The following is a 20,137-nucleotide window of genomic DNA, read 5'->3' on the forward strand; positions in this document are numbered from 1 at the left end:
CGCCCGAGATGGAGATAGGTGTTTATCTAGATATTGAATTATATCTGCCTTAGTTGGTGAAGCCTCCGGTGTATAGAGTTGCTGGTAAAACTTAACAAACTGGTTTAATATTTCATCCGTTCGATCATAGGTGTTTGAATCTAAGCCTACTATTTCTTTAATTTTTGTTTTAGCCTTCTTATCCGCAGTTTTAAAAGCTAGTAATTTCCCAATACGATCACTACCTTCGTATTGTTCAAATTTATACTTTTGTAATTTAGAAATGTATCTTTCTCTCAGAGTTTTTTTTAATCCTGCTCGTAGTTCAGCCAGTTTTAGCCTAATCCCTTCAACATTGTTTTTTGAATGACGTGAAGCCTCTGCAAGGCTTGTTTCCATGTTCCGTATATTAGAAATTATTAGTTTATTGTTTTTGCGGCTCTCAGCATTTTGTCTAAATATGTATTGTTGGGCAAATCCTCTAATACTGCACTTACATGAATCCCACACCATGTTTATATTAGCTGAATTGATATTAATTGAAATAAACTCCTGTATATGTTGATTGAGTAGGGTGATAAATCTTGTATCAGTAATTAAATGTCTTGGGAAGGTGAATTTTCGTGGTTCTATAGTTTGATCTTTTAGTGTGACTTCAAGTAACAAGGGATTATGATCAGAAGTGACTTTGGGGCAAATGTCAATCACACTGTTGTCTATTATATGTTCAGAGGCCCAAATCATATCTATTCTTGAGCAAGATTTGTGTGGTACAGAATAGTAAGTAAAACCTGCCAACAAAAGGGTATTTTGATCGCCATACATCTCTGATATTGTTCAATCTTACTAATTCTAAGATTGCTGCTCTAACTTTATGCATTCTTTTATGTTTACTTTGCCCGGTGGAGTCAACTTTGTAATCAATAGTACAATTAAAATCCCCTGCTACAATTGTTTCTCCCTCCCATTCTAATAACTCTAAACTTAACTCTTCGAAAACTTTAGGATCATCAATATTTGGTCCATATACTGCGCATAGTACGATTTTAACACTACCACATTGCATCTGTGCAATTGCCCATCTACCCCGGGCATCTGAAGCCGTTTCAATTATTTCCAATCGAGCACCTCTTTGTTTTAAAATAGCTACCCCCCTAATAGTCTCGTTTAAGGTAGAGCATACAACCAAATCATAGCTCAGTTGTGAAAGTAGTTTGCGGTCTTGGTATTTTACATGTGTCTCTGAGAGCACTACAATATTCGGGTTATACATTTTAATCTCCTCTTGTACCAAATTCCTTTTATTTTTACTATTTAAACCATCTACGTTCCAGCTAAGTATTCTTATTCTAGACATTTTGATATTGTACTAGTCTTCCTATACCTATTTCTCCCCTCTAACTTAGCCCTTTTCATAATGATTGAATTTTTCTCGCTAAACTTTAAGAAATCGTCGATTCCTGCAATCCATTTTTCCCCCCATTTTTTCCCCCACCCCCAACCCAAAGGGTCAAGCCCTCCCCTGCAAGGACCCCGACCTTGCCCTCGCAACCTCCCGTCCCCTGGGGGGGAGCACCCCTCTATCTTGAGCTGCCGCTGGAATGGCAGCGAAGTGAAGGAGCTAGCATGTTAAGCTGCACATGCCGCATCTTTAATTGCTCAAAATTAATACACACCCGGCATACACCCATTAAGCCCAGCTACAAAAAGATTAAAAAAAAAAAAAAAGAGAAAAAAGCCTTAGTGTCAATGAACTAGTACCTATCATGCATAAAGGATAATATTCGGAGTAGAGAGCTCAGAGAAAACCACAAAGAACAGAAATTAGTGTACTCCAGTTTTACATCACATTAGTTTTCTTGATCCTTTTCTCTTTCTTTTTGTTTGTCCCTTTCATTATCCCTAGAAAATTTTTCCAGAGTTTTTTCAGCGGTCTCAGGATCAGTAAAGAAAGTCACCTGGCCATTACGTATAATCTTAAGGCGAGCAGGCTCTTGTAAATAGGCCATGCACCCTATGTTTTTGAAGGCGTCTATCATCTTCCTAAGCTCCCAGCGTTTGTCCATTGTACCCTTACTCAGGTCTGATTTCACAAAAAAAGTTAAGTTATCCACAGTCACAGGGTTGTTGGGTCTGGCTTTCAGTGAAACAGCTTGCCGCAAAAGGAAATTACCAAAATAAATCAGAAATGGTCGGGGAAATTTACTACTTGTGTTTCTTTGAATCAAAGGCAATCTGTGTACTCTCTGTAGTTGAGAATCCCAGTCCCAATCAGCAAGATCTGTAAAGGCTCTCTGCAGAAGTTTCACCATGAATGCCCTCGGGTCGGACCCCTCCATTCCCTCTGGTATACCAAATAATCTAAGGTTTTGTCTGCGTGCACGATTTTCCAAATCCTCCACTTTATCTTCTAGTTTAGAGACTCTTGATGTATTCTGTTGAACTGTTAGTGAAGTTTTATTGGCATCTCCTTCCACTTCAACAATGCGTTGTTTTATGTCTTCTATCTCTTTTGTCACACCTCCCAGACCTATACAAATGTCACGCATAGTTTCTTGCATCTTGGTGTTGTCTTCTCTTAATTGTAAATATTGTTGTTGTATCACCGCTTTTTGCTCTAAGAGAGTTTGCATAATTGATTCCATAGATATCTTTGTTGGGCCTGGGTTATTAGAAGTATTAGTGATGTTGGATGAATCGTCTGGAACCAATTGTTGAGGTCTTATGCCAGATAATGTCCTGGGCTTTGTTAAAATTTCTTGGCTCTGGTGTGTTGAGTCATCTGCCCTCTGCTCTATACCTTCAGATTCAAGATTATCACTCCTATTTTCAGCAGGGGTTCCAGTTGGCTGTATCTGGCTTTTTCTCAAACTTGATATTATAGTTTCCGCATCTTCTTTTGGTGGGTCAGAGCTTAGGGTAATGATTTCAAGATCCTGATCTTCAGATTCATTCGACTCTATATTGGGGGAGGTGGTTATGCCTAATGTAGAGATCCCTGTCCCTAAGTCAGTATCTGTCAAGGCCACATATTGAGATGTCTCTTGATTCGTAGATGGAGCATCTAAGTTGGTGTTGCCAGTAAAAATTAGGTTGGTTAAATTCGTCTCATGAGAGCTTTGCCCTTCAACGGGGCTGGCACCTGATAATCTTAAAGCCATATTCTTGACACCCCCCTTAGCCTCCATCCATCTTCTCAACGGACTATCATCGATTAAGCGGCTTTTTTTATTTCCATAAGGTTCTTTATTGACTGACTTAAGTAGTAGATTTTTTTGCTTAGTTTTGATGTCGGGGGAGGAGTCAAGATGGCGGGCTGACTCCGCCGAGTGAAGGCTGCTGCATGATGCTGCTCTGCCGGGAAACTGCCTGAGAACTACTCATGTGAAAACGCAAAAAGGCAAAGGCAAAACACCTTTTCTTTCATATTCAACCAGCAATTTTCGAAAAGCCAACCAAGTCGAGCGGCAAACTTTAGAAAACAGGGGCATCAATTGTACTAACGGAAAAAAAAACGGCAAAGCGGCGGCTTTGAAGTCCCGACGCTATCTCGCGGCTTTGCTTTGCAACACAGACACTCCGCTCTTGCCCTGCATAACAACGGGGGTGTTTTTTTCTGCATGACCACAGCCTACCGCTTGTCGGTAACTTCAATTAGCTTAATGATACGTGCTCTCTTTCAAACTGTTAGCAGGAGCTTGCCTCGCTTTTGGATATACGCGGCAGCCCGCCCTGCTCACACGCCGATAAGGAAAGTCAGCTGGGCGTGTTCTCCATTACAGCTGACAGCTCACCAGGAACGGCAATCTTTTTTCGAAAGAGCACAAAGAACACAGAGGACGCTGCCGAAAAGAGAGACGGCAGTGCCAGAGAAGTCGATGTCTGCACGTCAGATAAGGACCACACGGAGCCGGAAGACCGCTCTGCCAGGAAAACAAACAAACGCAGGTACGATGGCGGCTGTGGTGGCAGGGGTGGCGGTAGCAGGGGTTACAGGCAATAAAAGGGAATCCCCCTCGGTACAAGACACTAGCTGTAATGCTAGCAATGGGGGGGCGAACAGCTTTAACCCTGACCACCCCACTGATGAAAATAGGTGCTGTGAAGGGAAAACCGCTCCCCTTGAACTTAAACCTGGCATAGAACGAATGACTGCAACTAAGAAAATGAATAATAAGGGGCAAAACGAGGACATACTATCTGTAAAGAATTTAGCGGTGGCTGAAATTAGTAAAGTGACAAGTGATAAATCTGTGACTAAAGCTAATAATTGTGAGATGCAAAATCGGCCTAAGGCTCCTAATGAAGATGTTGCAAATGTTGAATCAAGCTCAGACTTTCCAAACCTAGCTCCGGAAACCCTGTTAGTGAGCATTGTAGCTCCATCTGCTCAAGGCAATATGGCCACGTTGATTACAGATAAAGTAGAGGGATTACAGAACTTGGCTCAGATTCAAAATAAAAATGTGGACCCGTCTACAATCACTAAAGAGAATCTCCGATCACAGGAAGATCAAAATGAAAAAGGGAGGAAGAATAACGGGGAAGGCTTACCTCATGATTCTTCGGTTGCAACTGATGAAGACTCTAACCTAGAATACGAGGAAATAACAGACGAGGAGGGAGGCGATGAAGGGCCCAAAACTCTAGCTCCTAAAAAAAACGCATCCAGGAAAATCAAGATGAAAGTCAAAACTAATGGGGCGTGTCACTCTCAAGATGTTTAAGAACACCATTAAGTGTCATGTGTTCTCTCAGAAGAACATGTCACACCTCTTTAAAAGTTGTGATGCATTCACCTCGAATCATGACCTTGAAGAACTCCCATTCATGTGAATTTAACAGAGCCTTCATTTTCCCTGAAATGGTGATTTATAACCTGTGCAATAGACCCAATAAAGGCTCTGTCTAGCTATGTGACTCCCTATAATCACCATAATGGTACGTGGGTGGTAGGTCTGCCCCACAGTATCATCATAAGTAGAGGGTTATGGTCCGTGAATATTTTTCATAGATATTTTGGATCTAAGCCCACTCTACCCACTCACAGTGTGCTCACTGCTGAGCAGGAACCGTCAGTCATGTCAGGTTGTTTTGCAGGCATTACATGGCTCATCTCCTATTGTGACAATCCTTCCTGCATTTCTTGTACATTCAATGAACCAGAGGCAGTGGGTTACAGGGGAAAGGACCTTCCATAAGCCCACCCCGTTTACAGGTGAAATCACCTCCCATTTTCACCAGCAGGTTATCCATCAATCTTTTCAGACTCTCATAACATCTTCTGTATCATTTATTGTCTGCCCATCTTGGGTAGAGCCCCTGGTTTTACCCAGATCAGATCCCACTGTGCATGTGGGGAGAGAGTCTAGCAGAAACCCAACCTTAGCATCTGTTGTGTAGTTTATTGCTTCCACCTTGGAGAGCTGAGTTTCTTGTAGAAACACCACTTTTGGATCCATATTACAGTCATACCTTGAATTGGGTTTGAGCTGCCATTTTGCATCTATGGTTCAGTCCCTGCTTGTGAGCTGTCTATTCGAGCTTTCACTAGTCTGAGGTAGTTTCATATCCATATTGAAGTGAATGGAATTATTATTATGCATCTGTAATGGTGAAAAGCTCCTTCTACAGGGCAGAGGTTGCAAAGCCCTCAGACTATCCAACCCAACATTAGTCAGATCGGCCTTCATGAGCGTGGCATCACGGATTGGTTCTAACACATAATCGATCGGGCAGGGACTCATCATAGCAGTCTTTGAAGATAGTTTGGGGGTCGCCATCTGTAGTGCACATGCTGGAAAAACTATTGTGTGAAAGGGGAGGAATGTTCCAGGACTGCTGTCCCCACTTCTGAACTTCAAGGTTCCCAGCAATACTTCAATCCTTTTAAGCAGCCCCAGTCACAGCATGCCCGCAGACAAAATAGTTCCCATTTTCCTAAATATACTACTGATGCCTGTATCAGTTCAGCAATGATGGTGCTGTGGGCGCACTGTACCCTTAAAATCCAACACCTGAAGAGCACGCCCAAGAGACAACATGTCCCAGAGATAAGGTACAAAACTGCATATCAAAATACAGTCAATTAAGAAAAGATTGACAAACAATGTGAGTTCTTGAGTGGGAAGGTTTGTTACAAACCTTTTAAAGGTACAATACACAGTAAAGGAATGCAGAAATTGATGATCCGATGTTGGTTCTCCGTGTGAATCGTTTTTGGGCATATACTTCCACCCACGTGTACGCTTCGTTCAGCTTGTAATCGATCGTATCACGTTTACATTTTCTCAACTTCATCTCTTGTATCTCTTTCCCATATTTCTCACGTTTGATGTTTAAATCTTCCAGGAATTGATTCCACGCTCCTTCTTCCTCCCTTGCTGACATAACTCTTTTGATATTGTAAATTTCTTCTTTCAAAAGTTGTTCTCTGTGCAGATGGATACTTAGAGCTGATGATGATATAGTGCTGACATAAGCTATGTTTGTTATACAGAATTTTGATGTCCACAAGAGGTTCACTTCGTATTGTGGAAGGAAAGCGACACACTCATTGGTAAGAATTATGGGAGAGGGGCACGACTGTGTTTGTTTACATTCACGAATAGCCCATACTGACACAAGCTTTCATTTTATCGCCATGCAGTTCATGGCGGGCCACGAGCTCATTATTGGGAGACAGCGTTTGTGGTCTACCATTCGTTGGCATGACTTTTTCAAATCAATCTGGCCACATTGACACTGGGCTTTTCGGCTAGAACAGGTTTACATTGTATTCAAGATGGAAATTAGCATAAGTTTTCATGAACTGAATGATGAAGTGTTGTAAATACAATGATGGTTCAAATATTGTGCACCGCAATTGATTCCATTATTATTTTTGCAGATTTTCCCCTGACGAAGGGATAGGCAGTCCCGAAATGCATTGGGCAGCATTTTTATTGAGATATCTTATTTTTTTAAATTTAGAACATTAGAGTTGTTGTCTTATAAAGATGTGTCACACTGTGAATATTTAATCTTGTAATATTCAATGGATTAATTAATCATACAATGAGTATTAAATTGTATGTTGGATACAACTGAATAACAATTATTGATTAATTGTGTAATTTGTTGGAAAAATTGTCACCTTGTTAGTATTTAAACCCCTCGCTGTGGACATGAGAGTCTGAGTCGCCCCACCTGGGACCCAGCCACTTGTTGACTACATTTTCACATGACAGGCAGACATTGGTCACATGTCACGCGCAATATACTTTAAAGGCTATCCAGTTCTGTCACTAGCTTGCAGGCAAAGCGAAATAACCGCTCCACAACCCGACTAGTATGTTGTACCCTAAGGTGGTCCCAATTCAAAGTATCATTGAAAATATTCCCTAAGTATGTAACATTTTTCAACTTGTCAATGGTCTTACCCTTAACCTCAACCGTCCTAGTTTTCGTATCTTTAGGGCCACACACCATGACATAAGAGTTAATAAAAGGTACTTTTAGGTCCAACGCCGCAATAAAATCGGTAAAAGCATCCAATGGCTTCTGGAGGTTGTTGGCTGTCAAAGCCATTAAAACGGTATCATCCGCATAAGATGACAGTGGAATCGCGTTGCCTCCATGTTTTGGGAAATCAAGTACCTTCTCCATTAAAAAAAGCCTCTAAACCATTTGTATACATTAAAAAAGAGGAATGGGGCTAGAATGCAGACCTGCCAAACACCTTTTGTGGAGATAATGGGCCCCGTCTTCTCCCCCCTAGAATCGTATCGTATGGCAACCGTTGTAGAGGTATGAATTCTAACCAGGGGGGTACAAGAGCCTCTTCAAAACCCATTTCCCCACAACTTGTCCCGATTAACTGTGTCGAAAGCACTGGACTAGACCATAAACGCCAGGTGGATAGAACCCCTCCTGGCCTTCATGTACTTGCCCATAATAAGGGACAAATTGAAGCACTGTTCTGTGGTGCCCACCCCCTTGTTAAATCATATTGCAATCTGGACACAATCACTGCACTATTCGCCCAGGTCTCAAGACGCGTAATAATAACCCTCCCTAATACCTTTACAGTGGCGTCGATTAATGAGATTGGCCTATAACTGGCAGGGTCACTCCTGTTACCTTTCATATATACTGGAACCACAATAGCCTCTCTCGAGGTTGATGGAATGGGGCCAATCACTACAGCTTTAAAAACATTAGTGAACAAGAGTGTCCATAATTAGAGTTTCTTTTAACCAGATCCAAAGGACCCCATCAGGGGCTTTCATGCTAATTCCTCTCTCAAGGGCCGCCTCAATCTCTACCACTGTGAGTGATGAATTTAATTGTGAGGCCAATGATAGTTCAAAAACTGGTACCCCACTTCTTGATCTATTAAGGTGTTTTTTTGGGTGGGTTAAATATTGCTGAAAGTGGGATTCCCAGGTTGCCCCTAGGATCTGTGAATCCAAGGCCATCTTTAACAAGCATTTACAATGCAATGGTTTTGCCTTTGGAAAAGTTAGAGCTATTGGCATTGTAAATGACAAAATTTGTATTTATGTGTTGGTTTTGAAAACAGATAAATAAATGGCATTGTCATTTACATTGCCATTAGCCTCTGCAGTCACTCTGCAGTCCCTAGCACTCCATAGCACTCCCTAGTCACTCTGCACTCCCTAGCACTCCCTAGCACTCCCTAGTCACTCTGCACTCCCTAGCACTCTGCACTCCCTAGCACTCTGCACTCCCTAGCACTCCCTAGTCACTCTGCACTCCCTAGCACTCCCTAGTCACTCTGCACTCCCTAGTCACTCTGCACTCCCTCGCACTCCCTCGCACTCCCTTGCACTCCCTCACACTCCCTTGCACTCCCTTGCACTCTGTACTCTCTTGCACTCCCTTGCACTCTGCACTCCCAAGTCACTCTGCACTCCCTAGCAGTCCCTAGTCACTCTGCACTTCCTTGCACTCTGCACTCCCTAGCACTCCCTTGCACTCTGCACTCCCAAGTCACTCTGCACTCCCTAGCACTCCCTAGTCACTCTGCACTCCCTAGCACTCCCTAGTCACTCTGCACTCCCTAGCACTCCCTAGCATTCTGCAGTCACTCTCCGAACTATGCGCTTAAATCGCTCCTTGTGTATTTTTTAACGTCATGGCTTTTTTCTAGTCCCCCCTGGACAATAGTTTTGACAACCCGCAGTTTTAAATGATGGTTAATATTTAATAAACATGTGCATGGTTTGTTTTACAGAAGAGGGCACGTTTCACAATGGGCAGTTATCGTTGACGCTTCCAAATTTTGCAGTGTTTTTTAATGGTATATTTTCCAAAAACAAGGGGGACCCAAATAAGTACCTAAGGACCTTGGGCAATCAATTATTACGAAAAACAATGGTCCGTAGGATTAAATTATCACAAAGACAGATGCACATATAGACTCCAATCAGTACTATATTGACTCTTGTTTTCAGTACCCAGCCGGGCCTGAAATTTTATTTCAAATATAAACAAGTTTAAAAGACCATGAGAGAGGTCTAATACAAAAGTTGATAGGGTAAAAGCCTGTACCTATCCAAAAGTACACTCCAAAAGGATTGAAAAGTAGGGAAGAAAGCAAGGAAAAGAGGGTAAAGAATATCAGGCAAAAAGAACATGGGAGCCAATTGTCCCTTGCATCAATAGCATATTCGCACAGCAAGTTCAGACAACAAATTCATGTAACAGTTTCAACACAATGGTAAAGTTACAGAATTTGGAAAAGTGTCAACGACGTTTCGATCCCCGGCTCCTAGTGAACTGGGATCATCATCAGGACATAAACAATGTTTTGCCTGTATGTGCTTTTTTTCAAAAAACTGTTAAAAGTAACATTAACAAGAATGGGAGGAAAAAGGAAAAAAGGAGAGAAATACGTTTAAATATGGCACTAATTAAAATTGTTCTTTACAGGTGCAATGCACAAAGTATACATTTATATCATGCCATTGTGACGTTGACTTCAATCAAAGGTCTTCCAATGTGCCAATCTCATGCTATACGGAATGGTGAGAACAGTTTAGACTAAAACCGAATCGGTTTATGGCACCGTGAGTATTTAGGCGCTAACGTGGTTGTGACTACTGGTGTCGCTTACGACAATTGCGCCGTGGTGATGACTCATGTGAGATTCTAGCTATTAAGGGCATGCCGGTAGGTGCGCTTAAAAAACGATTCCGGACAATTAGGGCTGTGGTCAAAGTATCGTAATTCATCCTATGAGTGTCGATTTGGTGACTGCGACGTAACCATGCGTTGTGTGGGCGTGACGGAATTCTCTATGTGCCTCATGAAATTAATAATAATAATAGGTGAATTGCACACCTCTGCAAACGATCCTCGCGATTCTCCTGTGATTCTAGGAGAGATTGTAGGGTGGAAGGCTGGTGCCTAGAAGAGAGGAAATCATATGAGTCTCGAGAATTAATATAATGCGCCTGTGAATTGTGGCAGGTGGGGGCAGGACGTTACCTCGATGTCCTGTTACGATAAGTTTAACATTGTGGCCATTAATTCCTTATCCAGCAACTGGAAATCCGCTAGAAAGGGCTAGTATACTTAAGCCAGACCGCTTGAAAGTATGCGTTTTGATTTTAGGTCTGAAAGTAAACAAGGATAAATTGGATTAAGAGGGAAGGCACTACGGGCTCGTGGCAAGAAGAGAGAGCGCGCGAGGCCGGGAACCCTTACCTTCACGTAGAGTCAGTGCTCCTTCACTCGCGATCCGAGCGAAGAACGGGCGGTGTGCTCAATGGTCTTTTAAACTTGTTTATATTTGAAATAAAATTTCAGGCCCGGCTGGGTACTGAAAACAAGAGTCAATTTAGTACTGATTGGAGTCTATATTTGCATCTGTCTTTGTGATAATTTAATCCTACGGACCAGTGTTTTTAAATGGGCCAAAAATAATGGAACATTATTGCAATGTATGCCATCCCACATTCCAAGCGAAACAGCACCAATATTGAGGGGTACAGAAATGCTAAGCCCCCTGCCTCTCCTCACTCTGCAAGGCCTCCGTGAATGTATTTGTTCCCCTTGTCAAACCGGTAATGCTGTGTTAAATGCACGTAAAATGTGGCACAAGTGCCCTTGTGTTCACGTGACACAGATTCCGTTCCGCGCCCCCTCCTACAAGAAGCTTCACATGCAAGGACATTGAATCACCGCCACCTGCCAGGAAGCGGAAACCTGGCACTGCCTCAACACACAAGAACAGCCTGCAGATTTCTGAACGAGCCAGAATCAGCTGAGCGGCACCCTGCAGCCGACCCAGAAGAAAGGCGGGCAACCTTTTATAATGAGGAAGCAGCTAGCGGCGCGAAGCTGGACGCAGGCAGAGCCAGCGGAACGACAGACAGACAGCAGCGGGCGAGATGGAACCCTCGATACACTCTTAAACTTTCTTTGTGTGAACATTCAACAAAGTGTAAACGCTCAGAAATCCCGTCAACTGTATTTAGATGTGGACTTCGCATAATAAAAAAAATCAGCGATTATTTGCAAGACATATTTCAACTAAGTTGTGCTCAACCATAGTTTAACCTTCGGCTGGCGAGTACCCAATAGTTGCAAATCCTCTGTTCATAAATGGAGCAGATCAAATCCAGTGGTGTGTGTGGCAGATGATACTGCCTACTTGTGCTTTGCTTTTACATACTATGTCATTTCTGCTCTGAACACGCCTTTCAAAATGGACACCGCTATAAGCTACTAACTCAACCTTACTAACGGCAAACATTGTTCATCTCTGCCAGGGATGTGGTGCTTAGTTTTACAGTCTCATCTGTGTCTAGGTAAGAAAACTATCAATGCCCTTTTGGCATACGCTCTTCGAAGTGAACTACAAACAGTAAAGCTCTTACTGCTGCAAACCCAAAGCCATCAAGTCCCAGGACACGACTGGTATGTTCACATTGTGTGTTCAAAATATCTGGCCTGCTTCTCCTTTAGTCTCTTAGTTACCAAAATCTATGCAAGTTAGCAAACAGCAACATTTTGCATATTCATTTTAGAAGACAGGGGTCGGGGTTTAAATGACATGTTCTATCAGTAATAGTATATGTGCGTCTACCACAGTCTCTGCTGACTTTGGGAAGACTTGTGACATTTTCATTACTTCTAAGAACAGTTCTGATATTTAATCGCATTTAGTGAGATTAAGGACCGCAAACCGAGTGACAGCGGGAGGGGGGCGGGAAAGGCACGGACAGCGGGAGGGGGGACGGGAAAGGCAAGGACAGCGGGAGGGGGGCAGGAAAGGCACGGACAGCGGGAGGGGGGCAGGAAAGGCACAGACAGTGGGAGGGGGGCGGGAAAGGCACGGACAGCGGGAGGGGGGCAGGAAAGGCACGGACAGCGGTAGGGGGCAGGAAAGGCACGGACAGAGGGAGGGGGGCGGGAAAGGCACGGACAGCGGGAGGGGGGACGGGAAAGGCACGGACAGCAGGAGGGGGGCGGAAACGGCAAGAAAGGCAAAGCAGAAGGCAGCAATCACCTGAACTTCTTCCGGCGGCGGTCGGCCTTCAATGACCAAAACAAACCTTCCCCCCCCCCAAAAAAAATAGGAACCCCCGCAATGACGTTGTGAAAGGGGTAGGATGAGTAAAAATGGCCGTAACGCCCACGAATCTGCTCCGGCCATGACGGACAGATCTTTGTTCCAATGGCTAGCCTCCATTTATGGAGCTAGCCAATGCAACAGAGGGCGGATTCCCAAGCCACATACTGTAAACATTAGATTTCGCCTGCGCCGAAAAGCTGTGCGGCGCAGCTTTCGATGAGGCGAAACCTAAAAAGGGGGCGAGTAATTATGTCCCAAAAACTCTTACACTCTTTCAGGGCACTGGCTCTTTCCAAGTGCTCCCAAGCCAAACTCCTAAGTTCCTCTTGTCTTGGTTTAATGGTGCCCTTGTAGGTCTGCCTTAAATTTTGCATTAGTGTTCGATCACGGGGATTGGCATGGAGGGCTATTTTAAGATTCTTATGCGCGCTGGAACTCTCAGCATTAAACCATTGCCCCTCCTGAAATTCCCCTTTTCTAAATGATCTGGTCAGATCTTTTGCCACATCTGCACAGATCAGTTCAAAATCATGAACCACCTCATCAGGCAGGGAGTCCGCATGGGGACAACTCATGATGAGATTTTAATTTGTGGTGGCGGTTTTTGCTTCAAATTGGATGGGATCAACTTTACCCCAGCTTAGTCTCAATCGTTTATTTTGATTAAAATCAATAGGGTCCATCCCTAGCTGTTATATGAAAGAGAACGGTTTAAGGGATATGCAGCCACATGCCTCATTGTAGGAATTTGCGATTCCTAAATTGCGAAAATTTAGGAATCGCAAATTCCTATGCATCAAGAAATCGCAAAAGTTTTTGCGATTTCTTAATTTTCCTTATTTGCGATTCCTTAATTGCAAATTGCAATTAAGGAATCGCTTTACATTGATTCCTATGGGCCTAGAGGCCCATAGGAATCAATAGGAAGGCCTTCTCATTTTGCGAATTCGCAATTAAGGAATAGCAAAATGAGAATGCAATTTCAAGGGTGCAGGGGGGGTCCACAGGACCCCCCCTGCACCCCTGAAATGTCACGTAAGTACATTTTACTCACACACATGTCCCAAGGGCATGTGTGTGTAAAATATAGGTTTAAAAAATTCACTTTTGTGCATTTTTGAAACTGTTCGCAAATTACCACGAAGGTTTACTTCATGGTAATTTTCCCCTTCCTAATTGTGAATTCGCAAATTAAAAAAAATCTTGCATAGTATTTAAGAAATCGCTAAATTTGCGATTTCTTAAATGCTATCGCAATTTAAGAAATCGCAAAAAATTGCGATTTCTTAAATTGTGAAAAATGAAAAAAATGATGCATCCCAAAAAAGGTTTTTGCATTCGCAAATGGCCGTATTTTGCGATTCGCACCGTTTGCGAATGCAAAAAAGCTTGATGCATGTGGCTGATGGTCACTAGCAGTATTTGGTGCTACCTCGAAGTCACCAGCTAGCAGGGAGTACTTCCTAGTACTAAACATACAAGCAATAGTGCTTTTTCTGCCTCCTTCAACATGGGTGGGACGCTGGGGTATAGAGCTGCAGGCCACATTACTAGTTTTTTTTTTTGTAAAAATATACTTTATTTAAAATTATTTGTCAGGTTTACATTTTAAGCAGTCCCTTATATTTGGGTGCTGTACATTTAACCATTCTCAAAGTAGCGCATTAGGCTATCTTTGGTGGTTTTCCATCAAGATTTCTCATTGTACCCATCCAGACCAACTCCTGATTTTCCAGGTTTCCTTTGCCCACTCTTGTCCAAATCTATGGGTGTCTATGCACATGTAAGAGAACATTTTAGTGAAAACAAGTTTTTGGCATTCTTTTTCCGTGATTGCTTGGTGTTTGTACAAGGAAAGGTTCCTGTTTTCCCACATCGCCTCTTTCAAGCAGTTTATTATTCTCCATAGTGTCCTTTCTTTATTTGCATTGCAATTCATGCCCAACCCATATAGAACCAGTTCATAGGACAGGGATGCCTGTCCTGTTAATTCTTTAATGAGCTGTCCCATTGCCTTCCACATGCTTTGTGCTCCGCCGCAGTTCCAAATGAAGTGCATCAGGGATTCATCTGCTGCACAGCCTGGTGTTGGGCACCTTGCTGTTTTTGCCAGTTTCCTTGCATGTTGGAATTGTTTCACGGGTAGGCATTTGGATACCATCATCCATGCCAAGTCTTTCTGGGAGTTTGTCAAGTCTTTGTGGTTCACCATCTCCCAAACCTTCCCTGATTGCTTCTCTGATAAGTTGTTTACCATTGTCACTGAGTCTGTTTCTTTCAGTTCTTTGCTTAAGGCCATCTGGGGTGTGATGTCCTTCGCTTGAATTTGTCTCTCTTCCAGCTTCTTGAAGAAAGGCTTGATGCCTTTGTACGCAGGGGGTGGTTCTAGTAAAAAAGGCTTTGTATTGTCCAGATTACATATGCCCTCTCTTGATAAGATGAAACTTGTAGCAAACAGAGTGTAGGCAGCCACATGTGAGTCTTTCTTTGCATTCCCCAGTATGTTTTTAACAAAATGTGACATCAGGAAGTCATGGAGGTTTGGCAGGTCTTTCCCTCCTTTTGTGGGTAGTTTGAAAACTGTGTCTCTTTTTAGTTTTTCAATTTTTGACCCCCAAAAGAAGTTTGCAAAAAGTCTTTGTGTCACTTTTGTCCACCTGTATGATGGAGGGAAAATCATGGCAATAAACATCAGGATTGGTAGACATATTGCTTTCAGCACCAAGACTTTCCCTTCCAGGGAAAGTTTTCTTGTCGTCCAGAGCGCCATTTTCTGCTTGAGCTTTGTCTGGATCTTCTTCCAGTTTATTTCTCCCTTCATGTCCTGTGAAAAAAGAATCCCCAGTATTTTTACTGGGTCTTTGGAAGGTTTCACTGGGAGCTGAGACAGTTTGCCCCATTGTCCCACCGTCATGCAGTGTGTTTTCTCCACATTCACCTGTAGCCCAGCTGCTAGGGAAAAGAGTTGGGTTATAAGGAAAGTTCTTTTCATGGACCTAGCATCAGTGCAAGCAATGGTGACATCCTCCATGTATGCTACACATTTGACCTGTTTGCCTTGGCTGCCCGGTACCAGAGGGCCAGTTATGCACTTGTCCTTCCTGATGGCACATAGGAGAGGTTCAATTGCACATACAAAGAGTGCCGGTGATAAGGGGCATCCTTGTCTGACCCCCGATTCAATGTGGAACCCCTCAGATAGTGTACCATTTATAAGGACCTGGCTTTCACATCCAGTGTATATTAAGCCAATAGTTTTGATGAAACCTTCTGGGAATCCCATTTTCCTGAGCACTTTGAAAAGGTATTCATGACTTAGGGAGTCAAAGGCTTTCTGGAAATCAAGGGCCAAGATAGCTAGTGGATTCCCCCTGTCTTTCGCTAACCACAAGGCGTCTCTAATAATGGTCAAGCTGTCCCAGATTTTCCTTCCTGGGACCGCACATGTTTGGTCTGGGTGCACGATGGAGGCCAGCACCTTTCTGCATCTTCCTGCCAGGACTTTACTTAGGATCTTACTGTCCACATTCAAGAGGGTGATTGGCCTCCAATTGTTGATGTCCAGCTTGTCCCCCTTTTTCTCCAGCAGTTTTATGATGCCCTGTGGAAAGGAGGGGGGTAAAACATTTTTTTCCAAGCATTCTTTCAACAGACTCCAAAAATCCTTTGCAATAAGCCCCCAGAAAGTTTTGTAAAACTCCCATGGAAGGCCGTCTTGCCCAGGGGCTGATCCTTTTGGGGCTTCCTGAATGATTTGGAATAGTTCTTCTCCTGAAATGGGGGTGGTTAGAAATTGTTGTTCCTCTTGGGATAAAGAGCTCTGCAAAGACCCTAGAAAATCTTCACATGCACTTATATCTGATGGCTCTTTTTTGTACAATTGGGAAAAAAAGGCTGTTGTTATTTTCCCTACTTTCTCTGTGCCCTTTTGTGGTTGTCCATTTGTGTCTTTCAGTTCATTCATTACCTTTTGCACTTGCTGTGCCTTTTTGAAAAAAAACCTTGAGCACTTTTCATCTTCCTCAAAGATCTTGACCCTGGAGTTAAAAATGTGTTCTTTCCCTCGTTGTTTCAGCCATTCTTTCAGTTCCGTTTTTGTTTTTTCTCTTTCCTCCCCTACTTCCATTCCACCCCTTTCCAGGTTTTCTAGCGTGATTATTCTTTGTTGTATTTCATCAAATTTTTGAAACTTTTCCTTGCTTTTGATCATGCTCTGTTTTCTGAAAAAAAGTTTTGTTTGTTTTTTTACCTCTTCCCACCATTCTGCTAAGGATGGGAAACTTTCCTTTCTGGTTTTTAAGTTGTTGTACATATCACTGTAATTTTTACATATATTTTTCTCTTATAATAACAAGGTGTTCATTTTCCACACACCCCTCCCCATTTGACACATGTTTGGGATTTCAACGGTTGCTTTCAAGATTTGGTGGTCTGACATACCACTCTCGTTTGTTTCATAATTCCTTGCTTTTATATTTTTGGAGGTGAAAATGAAATCAATTCTTGATTTGACTTTGCCACTTTCTGCTTCCCATGTGAACCTTTGTTTTGACCCTGATTTTGCCCCTGTATCTGACAGTTGCAAATCTTTACACATGTTTTTGAGACATTTTGCAGACTTATCAATTTCGTAACAATTTTTCTTGCCACATCTGTCTGTGGGGTTTATGATGCAGTTGAAATCCCCTGTTAACACCATTGGGGTTGCACCTGCAATAAAAAGTGGGAGCATTTCAAACAGGGACATTCTTTCATTCTTGTCGGTTGGTGCATAAATATTACAGACCTTAAAGGTGGTGTTTCTGTATTGTATGGTGACCATCATAGCCCTGCCTGGCTGTATGATTTTAGTATCAAGGATTGACATTTCTTTGTTTTTTATGAGAATGCCTATTCCAGCATTCTTGTTTCCACCCCCAGACCATTTGGAGGGGCCTTCTTCCCAATATTTGGATATGTGACTGTAGTCCGTGGAGTGGGGGATTGCACATTCCTGTAAACATATAATGTCCCCTTTTTGTACTTTGCAGAGCTCAAACACTGACGCTCTTTTCACTTGTGAGCCCATTCCTCGGGCATTCCATGATATGATGTTAAACATTATATTTGCAATGGTGATTACTTTGCACGATATACAATACATGTTAAACCTGAACATTTTCAAAGCTCAATGGCGACCAGATGCTGTCACTTATTTGCTGACTGCTTTCACTATTTTGCGTCTCTTGCCCGCCAATTTCCTCTGCTCCCCCTAAGTATGGGGACTGTAGAAAAAGGTCTTTGTGGGGGGTTACTCCTACCTCTTGTGAGAATAAGCTATATCCTAGGTCTTCTGAGTCTGAGAGGTCCCCTAATACACTATACCTGGACCCTGAGCAGTTCTCTCTTGGTAGAGTTTTCTTCCTATTTTCTTTCTGTTCTGTTGCGGCCGGACCACTTGGGTCCGCCGTTTGCTTTTTAATTTTGATTTTATTTCTTTTTTTAACCATCTGCATTTGGCCCTCGGTGGTTTTTGTTTCCTCTTCTGAGGAGGTCTGTTCTTCTCTTTCCCTTTTTTCCTGTGCTCTGTCCTTGGCTTCTTTGATGATGTTATATATATCTGTAGGAATAAGAGTACAATCTGAATCTATTTCCCTGTCTTCCACTTGTGAGTCTATGTCTGACATCCCTTTAACTTTCTTTTCACTTTCCACTATTTCTGTCACTTGAGTCTCCTCTACTACCTGTGTACTTTCCTTGGTTTGTTCCTGTTCTGCCTGTGGGGTAGGGGTAGGTTCAACCTGTATTACTTGTTTTTTTGTGTTGGGTGTTTCCCCGGTGCCTCCATCACTACCTGTCTTGAAGATTAATGGTGCCAGTACTGCGGCGTAAGGTTTACTATCCCCTGGCTGGTGATGTTTGGCAGCTGCAGATGCCGCATATGAGAATCTTTGCTTTGGGCATGCTCTATAAAGGTGCTCTTTGGATCCACATAGGTTGCATGATTTGGGGGCATTACATTCGGTGTGTTTGTGGCCTATGTCCCCACAGAAATTGCAACTCTCATTTTTGCATTCTTCTTTAAGGTGGCCAAAACTTAAACAGTTCCTACAATATTGTGGTTGGCTTGGGTAGTTTAAATAGCCTCTGTTTGGTCCCAATGCAAAGGTTTGTGGGAGGTGGGTCACTCCCCCAGCAGGGTTTGGTTTAAGTATCACAAAAAACTTCCTCTTGCCATTCCAGATTCCAAACTTATTTCTCTGTAATATACCTCCCCTCACCTTTGCGCAAAAACGGTTTAAAAAACATTCAATCTCCCATGTAGACACATGGGCATTATACATATGGACAATTACTGGCACCTCCTTTGCTGCTGCCATAGCAGTAATTTTTACCCCCTTGAGGTTCTCATGTGAACACATGAGTGACACTCCCTGTAAGAAAATTTCATATTTCAGCTCTGTAAAAAACGTGATTTCAAAAAAACCTCTATCTTTGTTTTGCTGCACACATTTTAAATCCTTAGCAGTACATTTGAATACTTTTCAAGTATTTTCTTCACTACATACTCTAGATCCTTAGTACCTCTGTACTCTTCCTCTATTTCGATTTTAATGGCAAGCTCCCCATACTGGAGCGTTTGTTTCGCCATTTTAGCTGTGCACTTTCTCCCTGTGCTTAGGGCAACATTTTTTGTGCTGTAACTCTAAGCCCTCTGTGACCGAGACCCGTAGTTGCCCACACAAGTTCACACCAAGTTCAAAGTCAGTGTTCAGAAATTCACTCGTTGTGCCAAGGATGCAGTGCCTGTCTGCCACTCGCTTTAAGGCAGATGTGAGCCGAGGTGCCGTCGAGGAGCGCTCTGGCAGGAATGTGGGGGCGTGGACCTTAAATGACCAAGGAATCCCGAGTGATCAGCTGGGAAAAAACAGGTCCGCGCCAGATGGAGGCTAGGGCTTTTCTGCGCCTCAAACCGGGGTGCACTCGGGTGGTGGTGCGAGTCCCCACTGCTGTTTGGGGTGGGTTTGCGGGCGGGTAGAGGGAGAGCTTCCTGCCCCGACGTGTTCAAGGGGGGAGAAACCTTCCTCTCTCGCGTGTGCCTCCAGCTAGTTTCCGAGTAAGAACCGGGACCCAGACTCACCTCAAAGTTGCTTCACTGCTCCGGCCCTCTTGGGACAAAAGGCGGTACTGCAGGGTGAATCTTGAAGCCTCACTGCTCCGGCCCTCTTGGGACAAAAGGAGGTACTGCAGAGTGAATCTTGAAGCCTCCCGACAGCCTCCTTCACCGATGCAGGGGGTCAAAGCGGGCTCGTCTGCTGTCCGTGTGTGCTCTCCTCGGAGGTGTGGGGGTCAGGTTCTCGCCGTGTGCAGCGCCCTGCACTTTCCTTTGGGTCCCCTGGTCAGGTGGTGGCCCCGAGGGGGCTTACTGTAAACCCCTGAAGCGCAGAAATGACCCTGCCTGGCTCGCGGCCAGGGTCTCCTCGACGGGGTCGGCTCCCCCCTCCCTCTCAGCGACGGCTGGCGATGGTCATCCTAAGTGGCAAAAGGAGCTTCCAAATGCCCTGCAGCAGCCCTTCACCAAGGTTCCTATTC

This window comes from Lissotriton vulgaris, chromosome 1_1 (genome assembly GCF_964263255.1).
Source record: "Lissotriton vulgaris chromosome 1_1, aLisVul1.2, whole genome shotgun sequence".
In the NCBI taxonomy this organism is placed as follows: Eukaryota; Metazoa; Chordata; class Amphibia; order Caudata; family Salamandridae; genus Lissotriton; species Lissotriton vulgaris.